At 43.8% G+C, this 20716-nt stretch overlaps 2 protein-coding genes across 2 annotated transcripts in view; one reads left to right on the forward strand and one right to left on the reverse strand.

Moving 5' to 3' along the window:
* The window catches only part of LOC124545527 (NACHT and WD repeat domain-containing protein 2-like), a 1590779-nt gene that overhangs the window by 1142211 nt on the left and 427852 nt on the right, over positions 1-20716 (reverse strand). Inside the window, exon 3 of the mRNA XM_047124475.1 lies at positions 3329-3379. The gene's annotated coding sequence lies outside the window, so the exon portion shown is untranslated. The remainder of the gene's footprint in view (positions 1-3328; positions 3380-20716) is intronic.
* Positions 1-20716, forward strand: part of LOC124545528 (mediator of DNA damage checkpoint protein 1-like) — a 430822-nt gene that overhangs the window by 140749 nt on the left and 269357 nt on the right. The window lies entirely within an intron of this gene.

Consider the following 20716-nt stretch of genomic DNA (forward strand, 5'->3'; position numbering starts at 1 on the left):
GTATTCAGTCATTTTCGGTAAATGTTGTGCACGATTGCTTTGCGAATTTCGCTGTGGCCGCGCTCCGGCGAGCTATAAATTTCGTTAAAGTGAACTAAAATCGCTTGCTGTTAGAAAAGACATTGGTGTTGTGCCGCAAGCCTTTAAAGAGGACGCCAACTGACGTATCATGAGAGGGAGGAACCCTTAGTCATCACGAAGACAACTGAACATTCGATTTTGCACAAAAGTTTACCTGCGAGAAAAATGTCTATTTCTAATTGATTCCATACCATTTCATCGAAAGTCAAAAACTGACTAGTGCCAAATGGCATAAGCCAATGCTCAAAATTTTCTTTTGAGGAAATTCAATATCGTAACAGGAGATGAAAGTTGATATGTTCGCACGAAGCGGAAACATAACAGCAATAGAAAAGCAACTGGAATCACTCAATAGAGGAAAGTCCACTGGACCTGACGGGATACCAATTCGATTCTACGCAGAGTACGCGAAAGAACTTGCCCCCCTTCTAACAGCCGTGTACCGCAAGTCTCTAGAGGAACGGAGGGTTCCAAATGATTGGAAAAGAGCACAGATAGTCCCAGTCTTCAAGAAGGGTCGTCGAGCAGATGCGCAAAACTATACACCTATATCTCTTACGTCGATCTCTTTTAGAAGTTTAGAACATGTTTTTTGCTCGAGCGTCATGTCATTTCTGGAAACCCAGAATCTACTTTGTAGGAATCAACATGGATTCCGGAAACAGCGATCGTGTGAGACCCAACTCGCCTTATTTGTTCATGAGACCCAGAAAATATTAGATACAGGCTCCCAGGTAGATGCTATTTTTCTTGACTTCCGGAAGGCGTTCGATACAGTTCCGCACTGTCACCTGATAAACAAAGTAAGAGCCTACGGAATATCAGACCAGCTGTGTGGCTGGATTGAAGAGTTTTTAGCAAACAGAACACAGCATGTTTTCATCAATGGAGAGACGTCTACAGACGTTAAAGTAACCTCTGGCGTGCCACAGGGGAGTGTTATGGGACCATTGCTTTTCACAATATATATAAATGACTTAGTAGATAGTGTCGGAAGTTCCATGCGGCTTTTCGCGGATGATGCTGTAGTATACAGAGAGGTTGCAGAATTAGAAAATTGTAGCGAAATGCAGGAAGATCTGCAGCGGATAGGCACTTGGTGCAGGGAGTGGCAACTGACCCTTAACATAGACAAATGTAATGTATTGCGAATACATAGAAAGAAGGATCCTTTACTGTATGATTATATGATAGCGGAACAAACACTGGTAGCAGTTACTTCTGTAAAATATCTGGGAGTATGCGTGCGGAACGATTTGAAGTGGAATGATCATATAAAATTAATTGTTGGTAAGGCGGGTACCAGGTTGAGATTCATTGGGAGAGTGCTTAGAAAATGTAGTCCATCAACAAAGGAGGTGGCTTACAAAACACTCGTTCGACCTATACTTGAGTATTGCTCATCAGTGTGGGATCCGTACCAGATCGGTCTGATGGAGGAGATAGAGAAGATCCAAAGAAGAGCGGCGCGTTTCGTCACAGGGTTATTTGGTAACCGTGATAGCGTTACGGAGATGTTTAATAAACTCAAGTGGCAGACTCTGCAAGAGAGGCGCTCTGCATCGTGGTGTAGCTTGCTCGCCAGGTTTCGAGAGGGTGCGTTTCTGGATGAGGTATCGAATATATTGCTTCCCCCTACTTATACCTCCCGAGGAGATCACGAATGTGAAATTAGAGAGATTAGAGCGCGCACGGAGGCTTTCAGACGGTCGTTCTTCCCGCGAACCATACGCGACTGGAACAGGAAAGGGAGGTAATGACAGTGGCACGTAAAGTGCCCTCCGCCACACACCGTTGGGTGGCTTGTGGAGTATCAATGTAGATGTAGATGTAGAACTACTGTTTGGGTGTCCGAAGACGAACCGAAAGCATCAAAATGATTCGTTCGCGAAGCACTTACAAGAAAATTATCGCTTCTTTTATTGTTTGTGCTGGTACGTCACCATCGTTGTATTAGAGGATTGAAAAACTTATAATTCTGGATTGTATACAACAATTTGATTGCCACAAGTTATCAATGAAACCGAGAACAAAAACTGATTGCTTTTTGAAGATAAATATTTTCACCAGTAAACTGTAGTGATGTTTGTTGTGTCTACTATGGTGGTGTTGGATTTAGCGATTCATCATCCGTCATCCTACGTCAAACGTCTCACGCAAAAATCTGCATACACATGTCGTCTTCAAACATATCCCATTTGATATCTTTCCGTCATATCCTGGAGACAAACAGAAGGAATGCAGCGTGCACGAATATGAGAAAATATTTGTTTCAAAAATTGTATATATTTACATCTATTACTGTACCATCATTTGATTTAAAACTCAGTTTTCAGGATTTACTTATGACAAACTGCTGTTCAGTCCACGTTCTTCGCTCCTGCTGACTACTTCGTCTTTAAAACTGCAACAGTTTCTCCCATTCCGCAATGATTCCTGGACTCCCTATCCGACAAAACTGCTACCATCGTATACGTTTTACAAGTTTGTCGGCATACATCTTACTTATGACGAGTTCGGAATGCGTTTCACTTACGAAGAACGGTTATGCAAAGTTATTCATTATTGTGCTACGTTAGAGCGTTATTTTAAAGTACTTATTGTCTGCTTTTGCAATCCTCTTATTGTCCATATTGAAGAAAGAAAGATCAGAGGTTACAACCTCGTCGACAGAGCTGTCATTAGAGATGGGTCAGAGGGTCAGATAGCGATAGGCGTATTCCTGGAGCGATTATGGAACGCACGGAAATCTTGATGATCGGATGGAGATTTGACAAGTTGTCACCAAAATATGGATCTCTAATGCTATCCATGGCGCCACCTCGTTTGTTTCCCCCTTTGGGGAGGACCCTCTGGTATGCCCTTTAAACTGGTTTGCAGAATGAAGATTTAGATAAGACATCTCTCTCATGTGGGTAAAAACGGGGCTATGCCTCTAAAGAGCTGCCCTACGCGCCTTACTGTTAAGACTTTACCAAATGGCTTCGAGGTATCTTATTTTAAGTTGTATTCAAATGGGATAATATAATTAAGCGGAAAAATAGGGTCATATCTGTGAATGATACATCATAAACTGTGCTCCGACCCTTCTTCAGTCCAGCTGCTAACGTGTGGCACAGACGTGTTGTTCAGTTGTGATTAAATTGCCGACGATAAATACATGCAGATTTACTTACAAAGCGTAGCCTAAGAATTAACTCTCAGAGTAACCCAACTAAATACGTAAAACTGTGTTCACCATTCTTACCGTCAGATGAGGCAGGTCAGATGGTTGCAGGAAACACTTGTTTGGAGCTACCTGCAAGGAAGAAGAAACAAAATAAGGACAAGTGTAACAGAGGCGTTAGCAAACAAATGCTGATGGTTCACAATTGCCTTCCAGCGATATGGACAAACTTCTGATGGCATTGTAGCGTATGAAGCACCTAACAATTACACAAAATAGTGTAAACATTACACACAACGGTTGAGAGCTGATTAGCCTGTACTTAAAAATAGCAGGTGCTCGTATTTTGCAGCAAATTTTTAACCAAAATTGTTTCACTTCATTGTTTTAGGCAAGTGTACTGATTTGGAAAAGGAATGGTTATTTACTTAGTTACATATTATAAATTTTGTTCTGATATATGTAGCGTCTCATAGGAATGCATTCATGTTCAATTAAGTTTCACATTATTTACAAAAACAGAGAACCAATTCTGCACTTGCTTTAATGTCTCCTTTGTTGTATGTACGTCCACTGTCTCTTCTCAAAGAAGCTTATGTGCAGAAGAGCTTACAAAAGACCCAGTTACAAATTTAAAGCATTGTATACTGTTGCACAGCAGAATAGTAAAGAAGTGGACGAATAAAGTTTTGTTATAAATGGCTGGAATGACGCTAAGTGGAACAACGCCGCCATCGTGCACGCAATAGTAGGGTAACCAACGTAAATAACTGGAAGAAAGGAAGTACAAACAGAGAAGGAGCTTCTTGCGTCATAGTGTACGAGAGAGGTCGCAGCGAACCGCAGACTCAGCCCGTAGACAACGGTGTGCAGCAGACGCAGCACTCTTCTTTAACGGGGCAATGTGTAGAAACTTCATCTACATCTATACTCCGCAATCTATCATACGGTGCGTGGCGGAGGGGAGAACTAGCATCTTCTCTCCCTGTTCCAAACAGAACGAGGGCAAAATGACTGCCTATATGCCTCTGTACGAGCCCTAATCTCTCTTATCTTATCTTTGTGGTCTTTCCGCGAAATGTAAGTTGGCGGCAGTAAAATTGTACTGCAGTCAGTCTCAAATGATGGTTCTCTGAATTTCCTCAGTAGCGATTCACGTAAAGAACGCCTCCTTTCCTCCAAAGAGTCACACCCGAGTTCCTGTAGCATTTCCGTAACACTCGCGTGATGATCAAACCTACAAGTAACAAATCTAGCAGCCCGCCTCTGAATTGCTTCTATGTACTTCCTCAATCCGACCTGATAGGAATCCCAAACGCTCGATCAGTACTCAAGAGTAGGACGTATTAGTATTTTACAAGCGGTCTCCTTTACAGATGAGCCACATCTTCACAAAATTCGACCAATGAACCGAAGACGACTATCCGCCTTCCCCACAACCGCCATTACATGATTGTCCCACTTCATATCGCTCTGCAATGTTACGCCCAAATATTTAAACGGCGTGACTGTGTCAAGCGCTACACTACTAATGGACTATTCAAACATTACAGGATTCTGTTTCCTATTCATCTGCATTAATTTACATTTATCTATATTTAGAGTTAGTAGCCATTCTTTACATCAATCACAAATAGTGTCCAAGTCATCTTGTATCCTCCTACAGTCACTTAACGACGACACCTTCCCGTACACCACAGCATCATCAGCAAACAGCCGCACATTGCTATCCACCCTATCCAAAATATCATTTATGTAGATAGAAAACAATAGCGGACCTACCACACTTCCCTGGGGCACTCCAGATGATACCCTCACCTCCGATGAACACTCACCATCGAGGACAACGTACTGGGTTCTATTACCTAAGAAGTCTCACATATTTGGGAATCAATCCCATATGCTGGTACCTTAGTTAGGAATCTGCAGTGGGGCACCGCGTCAAACGCTTTCCGGAAGTCAAGGAATATGGCATCCGTCTGATACCCTTAATCCGTGGTTCGCAATATATCATGTGAAAAAAGGGCTAGTTGCGTTTCGCAGGAGCGATGATTTATAAAGCCGTGCTGATGCATGGACAGCAACATCTCTGTCTCAAGGAAATTCATTATATTCGAACTTGATCTAGGGATGACACAGCAACGCCTTTAAGACTTCAGGCTTTGCGCAAAAGCACATTCTGAAGCACTGTAGCTGAACATTAGGCCACTCAAGAGTGCTGACAGGCTCTGAAAATGGGAACATATTGGGTCACCCATATGGAGAATATGACGCCATTGACTGCTACAAAGCTTGCTTCTTCCTTCCATTCACTCTCATAGTTAGGTCACTCCATCTGCGTCACTGATACTGATGGAAGGTGAGCTCTATTAGCTGCAGGATGCCCTGTTGAATGCAATGAAGTTTCTACAGCTGCTGCCACCTCGGAGTGTACTGTTGCTAGTCTGCAGCCGTCTGTCTGTGGACTGAACTTAGACTCTGCGAGTTGCATTCCTGCCTGACTGACTGAAAGTGAGGGTCAGACTATTCCTCTGTGGATGGACTACCCCATTTGCGAGGCGTTTCACTTGGGAGCAGGTTGGCTGGACAGTACTGGTACTACCTTGCGGCTGTGTGCTGAGATCACCTCTAGGGCTATCCTTCATGTCACTGCTGGGTCTTCTGTCTACACACCATACAGACATTCGAAAACAGGGTAATGATTTCTGGTGCTGAGCCTAAGCGCGATTTCTCTCGACAGAGTGTTGAGAGGCATCCGCAGCCACGGCCGGTTGTAGCGACGCAGCGGCTGCTGGACACCCCCTACGATGGAGTTCCATGCTGCTTTTCGCGGATGATGCTGTAGTATACAGAAAAGTTGCAGCATTAGAAAATTGTAGCGAAATGCAGGAAGATCTGCAGCGGATAGGCACTTGGTGCAGGGAGTGGAAACTGGCGCTTAACATAGACAAATGTAATGTATTGCGAATACATAGAAAGAAGGATCGTTTATTGTATGATTATATGATAGCGGAACAAACACTGGTAGCAGTTACTTCCGTAAAATATCAGGGAGTGTGCGTACGGAACGATTTGAAGTGGAATAATCATATAAAATTAATTGTTGGTAAGGCGGGTGCCAGGTTGAGATTCATTGGGAGAGTCCTTAGAAAATGTAGTCCATGAACAAAGGGGGTGGCTTACAAAACACTCGTTCGACCTATACTTGAGTATTGCTCATCAGTGTGGGATCCATACCAGGTCGGGTTGAGAGAGGAGATGGAGAAGATCCAAAGAAGAGCTGCGCGTTTCGTCACAGGGTTATTTGGTAAGCGTGATAGCGTTACGGAGGTGTTTAGCAAACTCAAGTGGCAGACTCTGCAAGAGAAGCGCTCTGCATCGCGGTGTTGCTTGCTGTCCAGGTTTCAAGAGGGTGTGTATCTGGATGAGGTATCGAATATATTGCTTCCCCCTACTTATACCTCCCGAGGAGATCACGAATGTAAAATTAGAGAGATTAGAGCGCGCACGGAGGCTTTCCGGCAGTCGTTCTTCCCGCGAACCATACGCGACTGGAACAGGAAAGGGAGGTAATGACAGTGGCACGTAAAGTGCCCTCCGCCACACACTGTTGGGTGGCTTGCGAAGCATAAATGTAGATGCAGATGGAGCCGCAGCAGTGGCCGCAGACAACGCCGGGGCCTGCGCCTGCAAATCCCCCGCCGGGTGCTGACGTGCTGTCCTGCGCCTTAATGGAACGCGCGCTCAGCACGGCGGCTAGTAGGCAGCGCCGGAAAAAAAGAGAGTGAATATAAAAACCCTTTTTACGAGGCGTGTTTTTTAAGTAAATACCATTTTGAAATTTAAAAAAAGACGTGCTAAGGTATCTCAATTATTTTATTTTTACATGAAAGTCTGTACCTTAATCTACGCACTGACGCCATTACAGTCTGATTCTTCCTTGTTTACGTTGTGTACTGAGAGTGTAAGTTGCGTCCGATAGCTGTGAGTCCCGCCGACTGTGAACTACGGGCTGTTATAAGATTTCTTAGTGCTAAAAGCCTAAAAGCGATCGATATTCATCGTGAGATCTGTGCAGTTTACGGAGAAAACATTATGAGTGATGGAATGGTAAGAAAGTGGGAGAGAGAATTCAAAGATGACCCCACAAATGTGCATGATGAACAACGGAGTGGGCGTCCTTCGGTCGTTAATGAAAGTTTGGAGCAGGAAGTGGACAATAGGGTGCCAGAAAACAGACCCTTTACGATTTCCTCCTTGCAGGATGACTTTCCTAATGTTTCTCGTAGTCTTTTGTATGGCATTGTGAGCGAGCACTTGAATTCCCGAAAATTGTGCCCACGTTGGGTACCGAAAATGTTGACGGATGTGCACAAAACCAAACGTTTAGACAGTGCATTGACTTCCCTTGAGCGGCACCACAACGACGGTGATGGTTTGTTAAGCCAAATTGTTACGGGCGATGAAACATGGGTGGCCTACGTCACACCAGAGTTAAAGCAACAGTCCATGGAAGTTGAGCAAGGGTATCATTTTGCTGCAAAATGCCCGTCTGCATGTGGCGAATCAGACCAAAGATCTCATCACATCTTTTCGATGGGAAACTCTAGATCATCCTCCGTACAGTCCCGATCTTGCGCCCAGTGACTACCATCTGTTCCTGCACTTGAAGAAACACCTGGGCGGTCAGCGTCTTCAAGATGATGACGAAGTCAAAACAGTGGTGATGCAGCGGTTAACAAGTCAGGCGGTAGACTTCTGTGAGGAGGGTACTCAAAAACTGGTACAACGTTATGACAAGTGCCTCAATGTTGAAGGAAATTATGTAGAAAAGTAGATTATGGTACAGGCTTTCATAAAATTATTGAGATGTATTAGCGCATCTCTTTTTAATTTCATAAAAGTACTTACTTTAAAAACACGCCTCGGATGTACTTACTTTAAAAACACGCGTCGTAATAAACGATTGTTTAATGATGTCTGATCGCGCCCTGGCACCACACAGGACCGCCACCACCGCGCCTCCGCTCCTATATTCCGCACCAACGCTGCAGGGCGCAGCTGACGAGCTCCTACAATACATTAAGCATGTTCCTAATCTACATCCCCTGTTCGTGTATAATGTGATGATGAATTTTACCCAAAAGCGCTGCTATGGAACACTACATTCTCACACAAAAATTTTGCGATTAGGATAAAAAATTTTTACCTAAATTTTATTTCTATGCTTGAAAGTTCTAGGCAAATATGTTACTTTAGAAATTCGTTTATTTTTACGCCACAAGCTTTTCATTTCTTTTACTTACAGAGCGATTTCAGCGACCAGAAATGCATGTTGTTTGCATGTCTGTAATAAACGTGCTTAGAGGTACGTTTCTACATTTCCGTTTATTTTCTTAATCTACTATTGTTAGGTAAGAAACAACATTTTGTAGTGAAAATTTCGAAATATGGTAAGTTATTGGTTAGGTTCTCCCTACCATCCAGTGTGGTCTTGTTGTCACCCACACTGATCAGCCAGAACATTGTGACTACCGACCTGATATCGATATAAAGCCGTCTGGGGGGGTAGCAGTGTCACCTGGCGAGGAATGGCTGCCAGTCAGACACATCCACTCTGCGTATAGTATCAGTGAGCGGACTGACCGTTTGTAGAAGAGTTGGGCTCGCGATCTTATCTCATTTCGACCGAAGGCAAACTGTGAAGACCCGGAGGCTCGGCACTAGCGTTTCTGAAACTGCATGTGTTGTCGAGTGTTCGAGGAGTGCTCTGGTGAGTGTCCTCAACACGTGTCAAATCCGAGGTGAAAGCTCCTCGAGACACCGTGAGATTGGGCGGCCACCCCTCATTACAGGTGTCGGATGTCGTAGGCTGGGCAGACCGGTAAAACAGAACAGGCAGCGAACTGTGGCCGAATTAAAATCAGACGTTAATAGTGGACAGACTAAAAGCGTGTCTGAACACACAGTGCACCAAACATAGCCAGCAACCCATGCCTGTGCCAGGTTTGACACCACGACATCGGCAACTACGACTGAAATGGGCACGTTACCTCGGCACTGGGCGTTGGCACAGTGGCAGAGCGTTGCATGGTCCCATGAATACCGATAACTTGTTCATCACGCTGTTCGGAGGGCGCGAATGCGTCGTCTTCCAGAGAAGAGATCCTTGACGTCTATACTGTGGGATAGAGACAATGTGGCGGCAGCTCCATTACGCTTTCGGGAACACTGAAATGACCGTCCTTGGACCCAGTGGAGCTCGTGCAAGGCATCATGACGGCTATGGAGTATCGTACACTGGTTGCAGACTGCGAAAAGCTGCACATGTCGATCATGTTTTCAGACGGCAGCGGCTTTTATCAGTAAGATTAATCGCCATGTCACAAGGCCTGGAGTGCTAAGCAATGCTTCAAGGAAAACAATGCCGAGTTCCCATTAATGTGCTGGCCTCACCAACTCGCCAGATCTGAACCCAATTCAGCACATCTGGAATGTGACTGAACGTGGTGTCAAAACTCATCGCCCCTGTCCCCAGAATTTATAGAAATCAGGTGACTTGTGTGTGCAGATATGGTACGAAGATGTGGCTGATCAATGTATGTGTTGTCCTGAAACTTGAACTCGTTTTCCAGCCTGAAGCAGACTGTCAGCATTTCTGCGTTCAAGAGCACGCTTTCGTTAAACGCTTTACCTTCACTGCGTGTGTGTTAAACTTGTTTTTAGCCAAGTAATAGGAGAATAAGGAAGGAAATTTAATATAGTAGTATATCTGGAAAAAATAAATAATGTATTGATTACATACACAAAACAAACATGTGTCACAGGCCACTGATAATATTTAGGAAATAAAGATAAGAGAAATGCTTGCGGGATAGAAGCATACAACCTTTTATACTTCCTGACAGAAGACGTGAAGAGAGGAGAAAACTAAATAAACTTCCTGGTCGGGGGGGATATGTTGTGTTATTTTCGTGATGGCAAAATCGAATCGAATTTACAAAGAACTCAGCAGTATTAGCCCATTTTAACCCATTATTAGTATAACTTATTAGTATACTTTCCGGTGTGGATATGACTCGGCGTGTCATAAAGTCTGGGTCAAACTGATCCACAACAGTTGTAACTGCTCATTGATATCTTAGACATTTTCAGTGGAACACAGTTCACATCCCAGCTGTTCATGTATGGACAAGAACATTCCTGTTGAAAAATGGCACCACGATACTGTCACACAAAGTCGAGGGACGTCGTCGATATGCTAGATCCTTTTACCTGACTCCCAATACAGATGATACAATTGCTGAAATGTTCAAAGTAAACTTGAGTTTGAATTCAAACACCAACTCACACGATTACAGTTGATGGTTACTATCACTTACCCTCGATATCTTGGCGAGAATACATGTTTAATTCCAGAGGTACGCATAAAACATCATCCGAAATTGCGCTAAACACATTCTTTGAAAATTATTTCGAGTACTTTATTTATGAGTCCACGAGAATAGTAAGCGGTTGGACAAAACACATGTCCTCTTAGCAACAAACAATCTTTAGTTAGTAACGAGCATCAAAACGGATACACGGATTAGTGAACAAAGTGTTGCCGCAGCGAGACTGAATATTGTAACACCGACTCCTCCAAAAATAATGGAAAACTATACCTATTCGAAAAAGCAGATAAAAATTCACTTGACGCTTTGCTGACAGACAGTCTCTACTCCTTCCAAATTAACTTCATAAATGTAGAACAGATGTGACTTGAATTCAAAGAAACAGTATCGGCAGCAATTGAGAGATTTATACCAAAGTAATTAACATATGACGGAGTTGATCCTCCTTGGTACACAAAACGGGTCAGAACACTGTTGCACAAACAACGAAACAAACATGCCAAATTTAAACAGAAGCCAAATCCCCAAGATTGGCAATCTTTTACAGAAATAGGGGTCTTCATTGCGAGATGCTTATAATACTTTCCGCAACGAAACTTTCTCTCGAAACCTGGCCGAAAATCTAGAAAAATTATAGTGAAGTATGCAAGCGGCGAGACACAATCAATGCCTTCTCTGTGCGATAGCGATGGAGATACTATCGGAGACAGTGCTGCCAAAGCAGAGTCACTAAACACAGCCTTCCGAAATGCCTTCACAAGAGAAGACGAAGTAAATATTCCAGAATTCAAATCAAGAACAGCTGCCAACCTGAGTAACGTAGAAGTAAGTATCCTCGGAGTAATGAAGCAACTTAAATCACTTAACAAAAGCAAGTCTTTTGTTCCAGACTGTTTACTAATTAGGCTCCTTTCAGAGCATTCTGATGCAATAGCTCTATGCTTAACTATCGTATGCAACCGTTCGCTCGACGAAAGATCCATATCCAAAGACTGGAAAGTTGCACAGGTCGCACCAATATTCAAGAGAGGTAGTAGGAGTAATCCACTAAATCACAGGCCCATATCATTAACGTCGATGTGGCTCAAATGGCTCTCAGCACTGTGGGACTTAACAGCTGAGGACATCAGTCCCCTAGAACTTAGAACTACTTAAACCTAACTAACCTAAGCACATCACACACATCCATGCCCGATGCAGGATTCGAACTTGCGACCGTAGCAGTCGCGCGGTTCCGGACTGAAACGCCTAGAACCGCTCGGCCACCGTGGCCGGCTTAACGTCGATATGTAGCAGGTCTTTGGAACATATATTGTGTTCGAACATTTTGAATTACCTCGAAGAAAACGGTTTGTTGAAAACATTGTTATTGTGAAACACAACAAGCCGTATACTCACATGAAGTATTGAGTGCTATGACAAAGGATTTCAAATAGCTACCGTATTTCTATATTTCCGGAAGGCTTTTGACACTATACCAAACAAGCGGCGCCGGCCGCGGTAGCCATGGGGTTCTAAGCGCTTCAGTCCGGAACCCCGCGACTGCTACAGTCGCATGTTCGAATCCTGCCTCGGGCATGGATGTGTGTGATGCCCTTAGGTTAATTAGGTTTAAGTAGTTCTAACAAAACCTCCCCATCGCACCCCCCTTAGATTTAGTTATAAGTTGGCACAGTGGATAAGCCTCGAAAAACTGAACACAGATCAATCGAGAAAACAGGAAGAGTTTGTGTAGAACTATGAAATAAATAAGCAAAATATACAAACTGAGTAGTCCATTTGCAACATAGGAAACACCAAGGAGAGAGTGAGATAAGTCGTGCCGTGGTCCCGTGGTTAGCGTGAGCAGCTGCGGACCGCGAGGTCCCTGGTTCAAGTCTCCCCTCGAGTGAAAATTTTAATTCTTTTATTTTCAGACAATCATTATCTGTCCGTCCGTCCGTCCGATGCGAGGTAACTGCACCGTAGTATCGGGACGCTACACCTGAACAAACATCGAAACACAGGTAGAAGAATCTTTTTACCCATTCGCCAAGCGTACAAGTTAGGTGGGTCGACAACATATTCCTGTCATGTGACGCACGTGCAGTCACCAGTGTGGTATAGAATATATCAGACGTGTTTTTCTGTGGAGGAATCGGTTGACCTATGACCTTGCGATCAAATGTTTTCGGTTCCCATTGGAGAGACATGTCCTTTCGTCTACTAATCGCACGGTTTTACGGTGCGGTCGCAAAACACAGACACTAAGCTTATTACAGTGAACAGAGACGTCAATGAACGAACGGACAGATCACAACTTTGCGAAAATAAACTTTTCACTCGAGGGAAGACTTGAACGAAGGACCTCGCGTTCCGTAGCTGCTCACACCAACCACGGGACCACGGAGCTCCTGAGCTCAGAGTATCCTTGATGTTGCCTATCTTGCTCATGGACTACTCAGTTTGTATATTTTGCTTATTTATTTCATAATTCCACACAACTTCTTCCTGTTTTCTCGATTGATCTGTGTTCAGTTTTTCAAGGCCTATCCACTGTGCCAACTTATAACTAAATCTGAGGGGGGTGCGATGGGGAGGTTCCCTTGTAAGTTCTAGGGGACTGATGACCTCAGATGTTAAGTCTCATAGTGCTCAGAGCCATTTTTGAACACAAATGGCTTGCAGTGAAATTGCGTGATTATGGAATACCGTCTCAGGTCTCAGTTATGACTGGATTAGTGATTTCCTGTCAGAGAGGTCACAGTTGGTGGTAATCGACGGAAAGCCAACGAGTAGAACAGAAGTGATTTCTGGCGTTCCCAAGGTAGGCCCTCTGCTGTTCCCTATCTACATAAACGGTTTGGAAGACAATCTGAGCAGCCGTCTTAGGTTGTTTGCAGATGATGCTGTCGTTTATCGACTAATAAAAGTCATCATAAGATAAAAACAAATTGAAAAACGATTTAGAAAAGCTATCTGAATGGTGCGAAAATCGTCAATTAACCCTAAATAAAGAAGTGTGTGAGGTCATCCACATGAGTGCTAAAAGGAATCTGTTAAACTTCGGTTACATGATAAATTAGTCAAATTTAGAGGCCGTAAATTCTACTAAATACCTAGGAATTACAATTACGAACAACTTAATTTGGAAGGAACACGAAGAAAATGTTGGGGGAAGTCGAACCAAAGACTGCGTTTTATTGGTAGGATAGTTGTAAAATGTAACAGATCCTCTATAGAGACTGCATACATGACGATTATCCGCCCTCTTTTAGAATACTGCTGCGCGGTGTGGGATCCTTACCAGATAGGATTGGCGGAGTACATCGAGAAAGTTCAAAGAAGGGCAGCACGTTTTGTATTATCGCAAATATGCGCGAGAGTGTCACTGAAGTGATGCAGGATTTGGGGTGGTCGTCATTAAAACAAAGGCATTTTTCTCTACGGCGAAATCTACTCACGAAATTTCAATCACCAACTTTCTCCTCTGAATACGGTAGTATTTTGTTGACGCCGACCTACATAGGGAGAAATAATCACCATGATAAAAAAAGGGAAATCAGAGCTCATACTGAAAGACTAAGCGTTCGTTCTTTCCACGCGCCATACGAGATCGGAATAATAGATAATTGTGAATGTGATTCGATGAACCCTCTGCCAGGCACTTAAATGTGATTTTCAGAGTATCCAAGTAGGTTTTGATGTAGATGTAGATGTAGTATTTGCTTTCCGGTAATGGCACCACTCCAAACGCGCCCGCATGTGCTGTGGGTTAAACGGAGCCGCAGATGCCAAAATACTTACTTCTCGTCTCCGAGTAATGGCGCGCAAGCACACGGAATGTTGCAAATTATCCATTAAGTATTCTCAGATGGAAGGCATATATGTCAAGTGGCTACGATGTGCTCGGTGTACAATGAAGCGATATTGCCATATGTCGATCTGACGTGGTCGACCAAAAGCTCGAAGACGCGCATATCTGCCGTCACGTTCCCGTGCAGTCCAGCATCCGGCCACTGTTATGACAGTGCCTTACAAATTGGGATATTGCACGATTCGACCAGCAGTCCAGATGGAGACCCAGAACGAAGCCCTTTTCCGACTATGTCAGATGGAGACTCCTGAAACATCCTGGCAGATTAAAACTGTGTACCGGACCGAGACACTCCGCCGGCCGGAGTGGCCGAACGGTTCTAGACGCTTCAGTCTGCAACCGCGCAACCGCTACGGACGCAGGTTCGAATCCTTCCTCGGGAATGGATATGTGTGATGTCCTTAGGTTAGTTAGGTTTAAGTAGTTCTGAGTTCTAGGGGACTGATGACCTCAGCTGTTAAGTCCCATAGTGATCAGTGCCATTTGAACCGAGACTCTCCGCTGCAGAGGGAAAATTTCATTCTGGATAGATCCTCCAGGCTATGGATAAGCCATTTCTCCGCAGCATCCTTTCTTCCAGGAGTTCATGGTCTGCAAGAGAGCTTCTGTGAAGTCTGGAACGTAGGAGACGAAAATTAAGGCTGTGAGGGCGGGTCGTGAGTCATGCGTGGGTAGGTCAGGTGGTAGAGCACTTGCCCGCGGAAGGCAAAGGTCCTGAGTCCGAGTCTCGGTCATGCACACGGTTTTAATCTGCTAGGAAGTTTCATATCAGAGCACACTCCGCTGCAGAGTGAAAATTTCATTCTTAACGCTGACTCATATTTGTACACGGCACCTGTATGCGCATCACAGTGGTCGCCTGATATCTGACGCACTTCATGTCTCGTATATACCATACCTGGCCTGGTAACAACACTAACCATTACCATTGCCTCTCGTGTCCTTCTTACCCGTCACAGAGAACTACAAACGTGATGTTGCTGATGTGTACATAAACCAAGCTTTACATTTTTTTGTAAGATAGTGTACTTAACCACACTGACGAACAATACAAGCAGATACAAATAATTTAGAAGGTAGTAAGAAACAACAAAACACATAAATAGACAGAAAGAAACAAAATTAATATGTAAAACACGATTAAATAATTATTCTCTTGTACACCATAAATAGCAATGGACCGGCTACTGAGGAAGAATGGCTGCAAACAGTAACATTACGACAGAGAGATGTAACAGGTTTGAATGAAATATAAGGAAATTTTTCATCAATTGAATATGAATTCAAGTTAAGAAACTGTTATAACTCTATATAGCTCTAGCCAACGTTATAATGTTTTTCATATTGACCAGTTTCATGTTCGACAATAATTTTGCCTCTTTCAATACCTGCTCGCACTCTCTCTCTCATCCCTACATTATCGCAGGGTGATTAAACCTTAATCTCATTTTCTTTCATCTACTTGACACAATTATATAAATTTTCGCTTCTTCTACACATTTTTGGCAGAATATGATTGTGGGAAGGCACTAAACTGCTTATTTGTGAATTATATGCAGTGCCTCTGGGATGTAGAGGGATGATTACGAATAACGACAAAGCATGAAGACAGTAACGAGCGATAAGGGAGAACCGCGTGAGCACAAACGCACACACTCGACTGCAGCCACTGCTCTCCTCTCAGTGGACTGAGTGCGTGAGGGGGAAACACGGGAAATACATCCACGCACTGCCGACACAACGCAACGAGCATACGGCAGCATTTGATACACTGTGGGATGCGCAAACTAACAACAAAAAGATAGTTGCTAAAAACAGTAGTAGTATAGAGGTGGTGCGAAAGAACAGTTTTGGAACTCAAGATATCCCCATGCTAAATTAAATTTGTAACTGGCAGTGGCCATTAAACACGTATTGAGGAAAAAGTGAATGGCGTTTGTAACACAAAAGAGGCGGAATTTAATAACGCCGGCGCCCTCAAATCCGATTAAAAAGTAATGGTTCGTTTTACTGGAGAACGAATTCCGTAAATTCGGCGAAGTGGAAAACAATTGAAACCTGCGGTAGCCATTATGATCGTTATGAATAGTGGAGATGTAATAAATAATTACGTTTACGTAGCCCTGAAAGAAAAAAGAACTTGGGCTGGAACAAGGAATGAGAGACTGAAGAAGACAAACGAGCTGTGTATCGTTTTGTCCAGAAGCTGCTGGAATAGCGTGGACTGAATGTGGTTAATGTTTCAGAAATTTTTTCTTTTATTTACAGCATCTGAACCAATTTTCCAGGCAGAACAACTGAAGATATTGGTCGTTTCCTGCGGTGAAGGTGATTCTGGAATATCGCCTCATCTGCCAGCAATATTCTTGCACGAACTTTGTAGACCTCTCGACAGCTATGGGGTAAGAACGGAGACAAGATCTCGCCAGCTGAAATAAACCACTACATTTATTCGCAGTAATGAGAAATGTCATGGGAATTAAACTGTTCATAAAAGAGGCCCATTTATTTTTTCAGGTGGCAGCTCGCCTAGGCCATACGTTTCCAGCCTGTCAGATTCGAAACTGTATAGCATTTGCTTACGTTGAGTGCAGAGTGTTTTGATGAAAATTATCACATACTTCTTGAACAGTTAGTATTAATGCATGAATACAAGCGTTAATGCATCAATGCATGTTCTTTAAAATAGCAGAAACAAAAAACTGTCATCATAATTCAAAATTAGTTCATTATGCAAAAAGATGCTATTATAAGGAACGACTACAAACCCTCTGTTCATATCTGCTCTTTATATTGATACTAGCGAACCTGGCAATGCTTCGCAATTGATAAATATGTTTTGGAATTGAATATACTTCCTAGCCTGGGGTATCCCTCGGAACTGTACCAGGACACAAATTCGGCTCCTCGTAGCGTCCTCGTCAACTCTGAAACTATGAAATTCGAAATTGTAGCAGGCCATATAAAATGTGAATGAAGAAAATGACAGAAGTTCTTTCCTGATTCACTTCGAATTTTTACACGATGCTGTAGTAAACATTCTAACGGACAAAGGCTACTGTATTTTAAACAACAATTGACAAGTTTTCTGTTAAAATCGAACGCCATACAGAAAAAGCTGTGCTGTGAAAACATGCGGTTTCTTGACGTCTGACAATACCTTGGTTCCGAGAGTTGCGGAATCTGTACAGATAATTGGAGGAGAGATGAACATAAACTCATTTCCGTCCTTTCTATTGCTCATGAAAACCACACATTGCAACAATACAGCGTGACCTTCAGAGGTGGTGATCCAGGTTGCTATAGATACCGGTACCTCTAATGCCTAGTACCAAGTTCTCTTGCATTGATAGCCGGCCGAAGTGGCCGTGCGGTTAAAGGCGCTGCAGTCTGGAACCGCAAGACCGCTACGGTCGCAGGTTCGAATCCTGCCTCGGGCATGGATGTTTGTGATGTCCTTAGGTTAGTTAGGTTTAACTAGTTCTAAGTTCTAGGGGACTAATGACCTCAGCAGTTGAGTCCCATAGTGCTCAGAGCCATTTGAACCATTCTTGCATTGATGCATGCCTGTATTCGTAATGGCATACTATCCACAAGTTCATCAAGGCACTGTTCGTCCAGATTGACCCACCCTTCACAAACGATTCGGCGTAGATCCCTCAGAGTGGTTGGTGGGTCACCTCGTCCATAAACAGCCCTTTTCAATCTATCCCAGGCATGTTCGATGCGGTTCATTTCTGGAGAACATGCTGGCCACTCTAGTCGAGCGATGTCCTTATCTTGAAGGACGTTGGATTGGATTGATTTGGGGAAAGAGACCAAACAGCGAGCTCATCGGTCTCATCGGATTAGGGAAGGACGGGGAAGGAAGTTGGCCGTGCCCTGTCAAAGGAACCATCCCACCATTTGCCTGAAGCGATTTAGGGAAATCACGGAAAACCTAAATCAGGGTGGCCGGACACGTGATTGAACCGTCGTCCTCCCGAATGCGAGTCCAGTGTGCTAACCACTGCGCCACCTCGCTCGTTCTGAAGGAAGTCATTCACAACATAAGCTCAATGTGGACGCGAACTGTCATCCGTGAAGACGAATGCCTCGCCAATATGGTGCCGATATGGTTACACTATCGGTCGGAGGATGGCACTGACGTATCGTACAGCCGTCACGGCGTCTCCCATGAGCACCAGCGGTGTACGTCGGCCCCACATAATGCCACCTCAAAACAGCGGGGAACTTCCACTTTTCTGCACTCGCTGGACAGTGTGTCTAAGACATTCAGCCTGATCGGGTTGGCTCCAAACACGTCTCCGACGACTGTGTGGTTGAAGACAAATGCGACACTCATCGGTGAAGACAAGGTGATGGTAATCCTTAGCGGTTCATTCGACATGTTGTTGGGCCCATCTGTGCCGCGCTGCATGGTTTCGTGGTTGCATAGATGGACCTCGCCAAGGACGTCGGGAGTGAAATTGCGCACCATGCAGCCTATTGCTCACAGTTTGAGTCGCAACACGACGTCCTGTGGCTGCACGAAAAGCATTATTCAACATGGTAGCGTTGCTGTCAGCGTTCCTGTGAGCCATAGTCCGTAGGTAGCGGTCATTCACTGCAGTAGTAGCCATTGGGCGGCGTAAACGAGGCATGTCATCGACAGTTCCTGTCTCTCTGTATCTCCTCCATGTCCGAATAACATCGCTTTGATTCACCTCGAGATGCCTGGACACTTCCCTTGTTGAGAGCCATTCCTGGCACAAAGCAACAATGCGGACGAGTTCGAACCGCGGTATAGACCGTCTGGGAGTGGTTGAACTACAAATACGAGCTGCATACCTCCTTCCTGGTGGAACGACTGGAACTGGTCGGCTGTCGGACCCCCTCCGTCTAATAGGCGCTGCTCATGCATGGTTGTTTACGTCTTTGGGTGGGTTTAGTGACATGTCTGAACAGCCAGAGGGACTATGTCTGTGATGCAATATCCACAGTCAACGTCTATCTTCAGGAGTTTTGGGAACCGTTAGCGGTTAAAAAATTTACATTTTCCATCTACAGATTTCAGGCTTCCCAATAGCATCATTCAGTTCTTGAGTTCGTCTTGTTGACGACACAACAATAATTGCAATGGTGACACAGTCTTAACGCTGGAAAACGCTGTGTTAAAATAACAAACACAAAGGCTAAAAGAGCGGCTAATAATTGTTTCTATGCACGAAGAAACACACTGTAGGCGTGCTTCACATAAAGATGTCCTGAAGACCGCACTGGCGTGTTGATTGCCTGAAAAATAATTCAAGAACCGAATCAAGATATTAGAAAGCCTGAAATGGGAACAAGCAATCCATGGCTTCGTAAAACTTTCTGTTTTTTATATCGAAAGGGTCTAGTAGTAGGGTTTCTTCTCGTATATAATTGCAGATAACTATTGGCGCGACTGTAGCATATACAATGAAGAAAGATCTGAAGGAAATTATCAGATGTGGTATCGGTGCTGACTGAAGTCTGCTGAACAAATGTTGGAACAGACTGTGGTTTATAACTCTTCAAAGGAACTCTGGTGCTTCGATTAGGCCACGAGGCGTTTTCTATGTTCCTATTGTCGACTATTCTGAGAAATACAATAATGTGACACCTTGAAAGCTATACGTGGAGAAATATTGATTTGGTTTATGAAACTAAAGTGCAGTAGAGTTTACTTGATCACATTTGTACCACTTACATTATTATTATGTGCGATTAGACCCTGTTGGATCACGCAAAGCTTCTTGATTCTTTTTCCTTTTTCTACACATTGCTCTCATTTTTTTTGCATGAGCTCTCTTCCTTTTCTCTGTCCATTTTGTTCCTGCTTTCTTCGGAGCTTCGTTCTCTGACTTAACTTCCCATCTCTCAATTTTCTGCTCAAATACATTTCTATCCAAAATACCTGAATAATTTATCTGAGCTTTTTGTAGGTCCTTTTTTACCTCTTGTGTGCAGGATATAGTTTTGTTTCGTTCTATGTATTTAAAAATTTTGTGCGCGAGTCTTTTTTGTAAGTCTCGAGACGTGCCCATAAAATTTTAATCGTCTTTTTCTAGTGTCTGCTGCAAGGTTGGATGATTTCTCAGTTGTGTGGGGAGTTTGTAGTCTATAGCCCTCTTCTTTAACCCTAGTACCGTTCTGATGATGTTACGTTCATCCCTTAATAAGTTTTCTAGGTCACCTTTTATGGGGGCAGTCACA

The sequence above is a fragment of the Schistocerca americana genome, chromosome 8 (assembly GCF_021461395.2).
Source record: "Schistocerca americana isolate TAMUIC-IGC-003095 chromosome 8, iqSchAmer2.1, whole genome shotgun sequence".
Classification (NCBI taxonomy): Eukaryota; Metazoa; Arthropoda; class Insecta; order Orthoptera; family Acrididae; genus Schistocerca; species Schistocerca americana.